General features: G+C 36.0%; 1 non-coding gene across 1 annotated transcript; it reads left to right on the forward strand.

Moving 5' to 3' along the window:
* The first annotated feature begins 9,290 nt into the window (after positions 1-9,290).
* On the forward strand, positions 9,291-9,397 carry LOC123837994 (U6 spliceosomal RNA). The gene has a single exon (XR_006789339.1). It is a non-coding gene; the product is annotated as a U6 spliceosomal RNA (small nuclear RNA).
* The last annotated feature ends 685 nt before the right edge of the window (positions 9,398-10,082 follow it).

A 10,082-nucleotide genomic window follows, 5' to 3' on the forward strand; every position in this document is an offset into this window, starting at 1 on the left:
GAGGTAAATTTTTCACCCAGTACTGATGTAGAGGTTTTCCATAGTTTTTGATTTTGCTCTACCGAGGGCCCATCTGTTTTTATGGGAACATTAACAAAGATTCAAAACTATGTGTATTAGTTCACGAAGCTGCCATAACAATGTATCACAGACTGAGTGGTACAGTTCTGGAGGTTGGAAGTCTTGGAAGTAAAAATCAAAGGGTTAGAAGTGAGAGAATGTTCATGTCTGTCCAAATTGCACAGAGAAGACTGACAGATTATAGTAGACCTCTGGAAGTAATTTGGAAATGACTGTAAAGTGATGATGTGAACAACTTTTGGTAACCTATTTTGTGTTATAGCAAATTTAAGATTAATCTATCTGCAGTATGCTTGATGGATTCAAAACAAAGTAAAAATTGTAGATTAATTTACAATTTGTAAAATATATTTACATACATTTTCCCAGTGCTGGTGGAAGGATAAAAAATGAAGACTTATTTAGCTTTGATAATTTGAAGGAAGTTTGCACAAATGTTATTTCATCTACTCCCTGCAAAAACACTTTAATGTATTTGCTAAGGTTCATATATTACAAATGAAAAAATTAAGTTCAAGAGATTGAAGTAATTTCTTCAATAGGATATATTTCATAAATGTTAAAGTTAAGATTTGACTTCAAGTCTCTCTGACTTCAAAGTTCATGTTCTGTCCACTATCATGCTGTGCCTCACAAGAGGTCACTATGTTTTAGAGGTGTTATAAGATATATATTAGAGACTTGGCAATGAGAAGGTAGAGGAAGGGATAGGCATGAGAAACTTGGGGGAGGAGTATGAGTTAGTGAGTAATCATATACTTTTTGAGGTCAGGGATTACACCTAGTCATTTTTCCACCTCCCATGTTCAGCACAATGTGGCAGCATACTGGCCTCTTTTTAAATCTCTATGGGAATGCAATAGGAGGACTTAAGATGGCAGAGTAGTAGGGGGACCCTGGACTTGCCTCATCCCTTGAACACAACTAGATCAACATCAAATCATTTTGAACAACGAGGAAATTGATCTGAGGATTAAGAAAAGAATCTGCACAATTGGAGGGAGAGAACATGGCAGATGCAAGGTTTGGAGACATGAATTGGGAGAGAGAAAAGCTGTAGTGCTATGGAGGAGAGGGAGCCCTTTTCACACATAGAAGTCAGGGAGAGAGGGAGAAAGTGGGAGATAGAGTGGTGTGGTGGTGCATAGGGTTCCAGCAAGATGCTGTGGTGTGGGGATCCCCTGGGTTGCACAGGGAGAGAATGTTCCTATTCTTGGAGTACATTTGGAAGAGAATATATTGCCTCTCCAAGGACAAAAGACTCTCCAGGTAGCATTGAGAGGCTGTTCAACATCAGGGGATAGAGATGCACTAAGAGGGCAGATAACCTGGTCACAGCTTTTTGCTATGCTTCACCATAGACTCTGGGCACTCATGTAGGCATGCTACTGTTTTTCCAGGACAGAAAGGTGCCGGGTACACTGCTGCGAGGCTCTCCTCTGGGGAAGCCTGGGAAACAGAAGAGGAGATTGTTCACTTTTCTGTGAGGGCCTCCTGAACAGTGGGGGCCACAAGTTTCCCTCCAGGAGGGAGAGGGTGGAGTGATGCCATCTTCCACTTTCTCCCCTGTCCCCCTGCCCACCAGCATGGTAGGACTTCAGAGAGAAACATAGACCTCCAGAAGAGGCTGGAGTCACTTACACCAAACTCCCCACCTCTGTGCTGGGCAGGGGCATCTTTATTAAGGCAGGTTTGACTGTGAGCCTCTCCCTCAGAAGAACAACACAGGCCTTCTGCATGCATCAAGACTACTGATCATAGAGTGCTCCGAAGTATCAGCTTCATTCTGGTGGAAATGAGACCAGGCTTGTTTTTTTGTTTTGTTTTGTTTTGTTTTATTTGTTTGTTGTTGTTGTTTTTACTTTATTTTTATTTTTTAATTTTTTTTAAAACATTTTAAATATATTTATTTTTTTGACATCAGGCTTATAGTTTTTTGTTCATTTGTTGGCTTGTTTGTTTCCTTTTCTCATTTTTTGGATCAGGTCCCCCCCCTTTCTTTTTTCCTTCTTTCTTTCTTTTTCTTTGAAATCAGGTTTATGCTTTTTTGTTTGTCATTTGTCTATTTGCTTTCTTGTTCTTTTTCTCTTTTCTTGGATCAGGCTTTTTTTTTTAATATTAGGCTTATCTTAAACAAATCAAAGCACATCTAGTTAAAGGTCCAAACACTCCCCATGGCAAGCAAGGAGGAACTCTGCAGAGGACTAAGATGTGAGAAAGAGCAGCCAAAACACAGCAGCAGAGTGCACACAGGATACACCAGAAACACTTCCTGAAGTGCCAGGCACTGGACAGTGTAGGACCCCTTCTCAATATAGTATTACTATAGGAGCAGGAAACATAACAAGCTTTCATAGCACACAAAAGGCAGAAACCTAGACATGACAAGATAGAGGAATTCTCCCCCCAAAATAGATGAAGAAGAAAGCACAGCCAGGAATTTGCTCAAAACAGATATAAATAATATATCTGAACAAGAATTTAGAATAATAGTCATAAGAATACTAGGTGGGCTTGAAAGAAACATAGAAGAGCCCAGAGAAACCCTGGCTACAGAGATAAAAGATCTAAAAACTAGTCAGCCTGAAATAAAAAATGCTGTAAGTGAGATGCAAAATCAACTGGATATAATCACAATGAGGATGGAAGGAGCAGAGGAACAAATAGGTGATATAAGAGATAAGATTATGGAAAATAATGAAGCTGAAAAGAAGAAGGAAAGAAAACTATTAGATCATCAATATAGACTTAGGGAACTCAGCAATTCCAAAAAGTTCAATAATATCTGTATCATAGGAGTTCCAGAAGACGAAGAGAGGGAAAAAGGAGCAGAAGGTCTATTCCCACAAATTATAGCTGAGAACGTCCCTAATCTGGGGAAGGAAACAGGCACTCAAGTCCAAGAGGCACAGAGAACTCCCTTCAAAAATCAACAAAAACAGGTCAGTGCAAAGACCTGTCATAGTGAAACTTGCAAAATACAAAGAAAAAAAGATAATTCTGAAAGCAGTTAGGGACAAAAGTTCCTTAACCTATAAGGTTAGCAGCAGACTCGCCCACAGAAAAATGACAGGCCTAAAGGATGTGGCATGATATATTCATTGTACTAAATGGGAAAAATATGCAGCCAAGAATGTGTCATCCAGCAAGTCTGTCATGCAAAATAGAAGAAGAGATAGAGTTTTCAAGGCAAGAAAAACTAAAGGAGTTTGTGAACACTTAACCAGTTCTGCAAGAAATATTAGAGGGGACTCTTTGAGCAGGAAAGAGAGGCCCAAAACAACAAAGACTAGAAAGGAACAGAGACAATCTACAGGACCAGAGACTTTACAGGTAATACAATGCACTAAATTCATATCTATCAATAATTACTCTGAATGTAAATGGATTAAATGCTCCAATCAAAAGACGTAGGATATCAGAATGGATAAAAAAAAAAAAAGACCCATTGATATGCTGCTTACAAGAGACTCATTTTAGACCCAAAGTCACCTCCAGATTGAAAGTGAGGCAGTGGAGGACTATCTATCATGCTAATGGACATCTAAAGAAAGCTGGACATACTTATATCAGATAAACTAGATTTTAATCCAAAGACTGTAATAAAAGATGAAGAAGGACACTAAATCATAATAAAGGGGTGTATCTAACAAAAAGACAACAATTATAAATATTTATGTCCTCAACTTGGGAGCAGCCAAATATATAAATAAATTAATAACAAACTTAAAGAAACTCATTGGTAATAATACAGTAAAAGTAGGGAACTATAACACCTCACTCACAGCAATGGACAGATCATCTAAGCATAAGATCAAGGAAACAAGGTCTTTAAATGACTCACTGGATCAGATGGACTTAACAGATATATTCAGAGTGTTTCATCCTAAAAGTAGCAGAATACATATTCTTTTTGAGTGCACATGGAACATTCTTCAGAATAAATTGCATACTGAGTTACAAATCAGGCCTCAGCCAGTACAAAAACATTGAGATCATACCATGTATATTTTCAAACCACAACACGATGAAACTTGAAGTCAACCACAAGAAAAAATTTGGAAAGACCACAAATACAGGAGGTTAAAGAACATTCTACTAAAAAATTGATGGGTTAACAGGGAAATTAAAGAGGAAATTAAAAAAAATGTGGAAACAAATGAAAATGAATACAGGACAGTCCAAAACCTTTGGGATGCAGCAAAGGCAGTGATAAGAGCAAAGCAAGAAAAGTCTCAAATACACACCTAACTTTACACCTAAAGGAGCTGGAAAAAGAAGAGGAAATAAAGCCTAAAACCAGCAGAAGGAGGGAAACAATTAAGATATGAGCAGAAATAAGTGATATAGAAATGAAAATAGAACCAGTAGAACAGATCAAAAAAACTAGGAGCTGGTTCTTTGAAAGAATTAACAAAATTGATAAACTCCTATCCAGACTTATCGAAAAGAAAAGAGAAAGGACCTGAATAAATAAAATCATGAATGAAAGAGGAGAGATCACAACCAACACCGCAGAAAAAGAAACAATTACAAGAGAATATTATGAGCAATTATATGCCAACAAATTAGGTAATCTAAAAGATATGGATAAATTTCTAGAAACATATAAACTACTAAAACTGAGACAGGAAGACATAGAAAATCTGAACAGTAAAGAAATTGAACTGGTAATGAAAAATCTCCCAACAAACAAGAGTCTAGGGCTGGATGGCTTCCCAGGGGAATTCTACTGAACATTTAAAGAAGAATTAATACCTATTCTTCTGAAGCTGTTCCAAAAAATAGGTATGGAAGGGAAACTTTCAAACTCATTCTATGAGGCCAGCATTACCTTGTTCCCAAAACCAGACAAAGGCCCCACTAAAAAGGAGAATTACAGACCAATATCCCTGATGAACATGGATGCAAAAATTCTCAACAAGATATACCTAATCAAAAACAACAGTACATTAAAAGAATTATTCACCACGATCAAGTGGGATTTATTTGTGGACTTCAGATGTGTTCAATATCTGCAAACCAATCAATATGACACATCACATTAATAAAAGAAAAGATAAGAACCATATGATCCTCTCAATAGATGCAGAAAAATCATTTCACAAAATACAGCATCCTTTCTTGGTAAAAACCCACCTGAAAATAGGGATAGAAGGAACATACCTCAACATCATAAAGGCCCTATATGGAAGATCCACAGCTAACATCATACTCAATGGGGAAAAACTGAGAGCTTTTCCCCTAAGGTCAGGAATACAACAGGATATCCACTCTCACCACTGTTGTTCAACAGAGAACTGTAAGTCATAGCCTCAGCAATCAGACAACAAAAAGAAATAAAGGCATCCAAATTGGCAAGGCTGAAGTCAAATTTTCACTCTTTGTAGATGGTACAGATGATACTCTATGTAGAAAACCTGAAAGACTCCACCAAAAAATTGCTAGGACTAATTCATGAATTCAGCAAAGTAGCAGGATATAAAATCAATATACAGAAATCTGTTGCATTTCTATACACAAGTAATGAAGCAGCAGAAAGAGAAATCAAGGAATTGATCCCATTTACTATTACACCTAAAACCATAAGATACCTAGGAATAAATCTAACCAAATAGGTAAAAGATCTGTACTCTAAAATAGAACACTCTGAAAGAAACTGAAGAAGACACAAAGAAATGGAAAAAATATTCTATGCTGTGGGTTGGAAGAACAAATATTCTTAAAATGTCTGTACTACCCAAAACAATCTACACATTCAATGCAATCCCAATCAAAATAACACCAACATTTTACACAGAGCTAGAACAAACAATCCTAAAGTTTGTATGGAACTTTAGAAAAGACCCTGAATAGCCAAAGTAATATTGAAAGAGAAAAGCAAAGTAGGAGGCATCACATTCCCAGACTTCAAGCTGTATTACAAAGCAGTAGTCATCAAGATAGTATGGTACTGGCACAAAAACAGACAGATCAATGGAACAGAATAGAGAACTCAGTAATGGAACACAACTAGATGGTCAACTAATCTTTGACAAAACAGGAAAGAATATCCAATGGAAAAGAGACAGTCTCTTCAACAAATGGTTTTGGGAAAACTGGACAGCCACATGCAAAAGAATGAAACTGGACCACTTTCCTACACCATATACAAAAATAAATTCAAAATTGATGAAAGATATGAAACCATCAAAATGTAAGATGTGAAACCAACAAAACCCTAGAGGAGAAAACAGGCAGCAACCTCTTTTATCTCAGCTATAGCAGCTTCTTACTAGACATGTCACCACAGGCAAGGAAAACAAAAGCAAAAATGAACTATTGGGACTTCATCAAGATAAAAAGGTTCTTCACAGCAAAGGAAACAATCAACAAAACTAAAAGGCAACCTATGGAATGGGAGAAGATATTTGCGAATGACATATCAGATAAAAGGTTAGTGTCCCAAATCTATAAAGAACTCATAAAAATCAACACCCAAAAGACTAATAATCCAGTTAAGAAATGGGCAGAAGACATGAGCAGACATTTCTCCAAAGAAGACATACAAATGGCTAATGGACACATGAAAAAATGCTAAACGTCACTCAGCATCAGGGAAATACAAATCAAAACCACAATAAGATACCACCTAACACGGGTCAGAATGGCTAAAATTAACAACTCAGGTAAGAACAGATGTTGGCAAAGATGCAGAGAAAGGGGAACCCTCTTAAAGAGTTGGTGGGAATGCAAACTGGTACAGTTTGGAAAACAGTCTGAAGAGCCCTCAAAAAGTTAAAAATGGAACTATCCTACAACCTAGCAATTGCACAACTACGTATTTATGCAAAGGATACAGTGATTCGAAGGGGCACATGTATATACATATTTCATATATATAAATAATGGAATATTACTCAGCCATAAAAAAGAATGAAATATTGCCATTTGCAACAACTTGAATGGAAGTGGAGTGTATTATGCTAAGTGGAATAAGTCAGAGAAAGACAAATATCATATGATTTCACTCATATGTGGAATTTAAGAAAACAGATGAACATAGGGGTAGGGAAGGAAAAATAAAATAAGATAAAAATAGAGAGGGAGGCAAACCACAAGAGACTCTATAGTTTTAGGGTTTTTTTTAAGATTTTATTTATTTATTTGAGAGAGAGAGAGCACAGAGGGAGAGTGGGAGGAAGAAGCAGACTCCCTGCTGAACGCAGAGCCTGATGCAGGGCTTGATCCCAGGACCCTGAGATCATGACCTGAGCCAAAGGCAGATGCTTAACTGGCTGAGTCACCCAGGTGCCCCCAAGAGACTCTATAGGTAAGAGAACAGACTGAGGGTTGCTGGAGGGATGGTGGGTCGGGGATAGGCTAGATGGGTGATGGGTACTAAATAGGGCAATTGTTGGATGAGCACTGGGTGTTATATGTAAGTGATGAACCACTAAATTCTACTCCTGAAACCAATGCTACAATATATGTTAACTAACTGGAATTAAAAAAAAAAAAAACAAAACCAAGTATAGGAAATGGAAAAAAAAATTTCTATGGTAATGCAATGCTAAACCTGTATCTTAGTATTATGCAATTCAAAACAGCATTCTGTAATTTTGTGCTTTCCCCACTAGACTAAAAGTAAATGGTGAAAAAAGTAATAATATATAATTAATTATCTATAGATTTATTTGTCTTATATATTAAAGAGAAACTTCTTTAGTCATTTTTCTTAAGTTAGTGGTCAATTATCTCCTACTTACTGTAGTCTGAGAGAAGTTTAATGAAAAAAAAAAACTGAGAGAAGAAAAAGTAGATGATTAGTTACTAATAAAGTCTTTCTTTTGAGGGAGATAGAATTTAGCTCAATAGCAGTTCAACAATGCCATTTTACCTCCACGTTCTCTCTGGTTTGGTTTCTGGTCTTTAATGTTTCTGCATTTAGCATGATTTTTGGACCTCTTTTAGTTACGTCAAGTTATGGATAATATAAGGATGTTCCTGTATTGTCTGCACAAAATAGGGAAGAGAAACAAGGAATGCTAATGACAATGAAAACATGGGCAGGGTGAGGAGTTTCTCACATATAATATTTTGAATTATGGGTTTTTTTGTTTTGTTTTTTAAAGATTTTATTTATTTATTTATTTATTTATTTATTTATTTATTTATTTATTTATTTATTTAGAGACTGTGTGTGAGCAGAGGTAGGGGTAGAATGAAAGGCAGAGAGAATCTCAAGCAGACTCCGTGCTGTGTGCAGAGCCTGATGCAGGGCTTGATCTCACAATCCTGAGATCGTGACCTGAGCTGAAATCATGAGTCTGGTGGTTAACCGACTGAGCCACCCATGTGCCCCTAATTATGTTTTTAAAAAAATTTTTTAATTTAAATTCAATTTAGTCAGCATATACTGTATTATTAATTTCGGGGTAGAATTTAGGGATTCATCAGTTGCATATAACATCCAGTGCTCAGCACATCATGTGCCCTCCTTAATGCTCATCACCCAACTACCCCATCCCCCCACCTATCTCCCCTCCAGCAATGCTTGGTTTGTTTCCTATAGTTAAGAGTCTCTTAAGGTTTGCTTCCCTCTCTCTTTATCTTATTTTATTTTTTCTTCCCTTCCCCTATGTTCCTCTGTTTCCCTAATTATGTTTTAAATGATGTTAGGAATGAAGGATTTGTGTTAAAACATTATGGTGATGTTTGTTAAATTATGTTATTCTGTTGAAATTATGGGATCATGTTAAAACATAAGGCATATATATTTTAGCCTAATTACTAGTATTGAATGTTATTTTAAAAATCCTTTTGATTTATTATATTATAAAATTATGAATTTCATAAAAGCAAACTTTAAAATTAAACAATAAAGATAAATGTATTACATTTATTATAATAAATAACAAATTAATACATAGGAATTATGGGGGGTTGCATTAAAAACTTTTTTAACTGAAAGAACATTGATTAGAGTCCCCATTCCAGTAACATTAACTTTTATGAAAGCGATCCTCCTGTTGATAGCTATTATAACTGGATTTTTAAAAAACTTTTTAAAGATATTAAAAGGAATTAAAAGCATCAGAAACTGCATAAGACACAGTTTTTCAAAGAAAGGAAGTAAACAAAATTATACTCTTATTTATTGGTTTTCCCCCAAGAGGACGCTTCCCAGTTTCCTGAGATATAGAGAGTAATAGAATTCAATACAAATGGTGCTCGCTTTGGCAGCACATATACTAAAATTGGAACGATACAGAGAAGATTAGCATGGACCCTGCGCAAGGATGACACACAAATTTGTGAGGCGTTCCATATTTTTATGGAACACTACATCAAAAACTAATGATGTAATGTATGGTGATGAACATAACAATAAAAAATAAAAAAATTAAAAAAAAGAATTCAATACAAATGTAGTCTTATGGACTAAAAAGACAGAGGTTGAAAAAGATGGGAGTAGGTAGATATTGAAGGAAAAATTCTTAGAAAGGAAGAAGCTCAGAGAAGGGATGCCCATCCCCAAATTCTGTATGGACAGTTCTGCATACATATTATCTTCAGTTCTTTAGATGTTTCCTAAAATATGCATATTATAAGTAAGGCTCCAAAGAACCAAGTGGAAAGCAGAAGCTGGGAGGTCTAGGAAATGAGAAGAGATTTCAACACTTGTCTCTTGGTCAGGAAACAGAATTTGCCATTAAATGTCACTAAATTCTAGCTTCCAGAACTCTGAGACAATGCATTTATGTTGTTTAAGCCACTCATTTTGTGTCTTTTGTTATGGCAGCCCTATCGATGAGGAAATCATATGCAGCAACATATAACAAAGATAATAAATGTTGACCAAGTACAGTTCATTCCATAATGTAAGGTTGTAAAGTTTGGAAAGCAACTTTGAAATCGATCAGTGTAATTTCAACACATTAACAGAAAAAAAGTAGGAAAAAGATAGGATCACTTGAAGATGTATAAAAATTATGTGACAAGATTAAACACTGATTCAT

This window comes from Mirounga angustirostris, unplaced genomic scaffold, assembly GCF_029215605.1.
Source record: "Mirounga angustirostris isolate CCGP_5_RB_7025 unplaced genomic scaffold, mMirAng1.0.hap1 SCAF_8, whole genome shotgun sequence".
NCBI classification, from domain to species: domain Eukaryota; kingdom Metazoa; phylum Chordata; class Mammalia; order Carnivora; family Phocidae; genus Mirounga; species Mirounga angustirostris.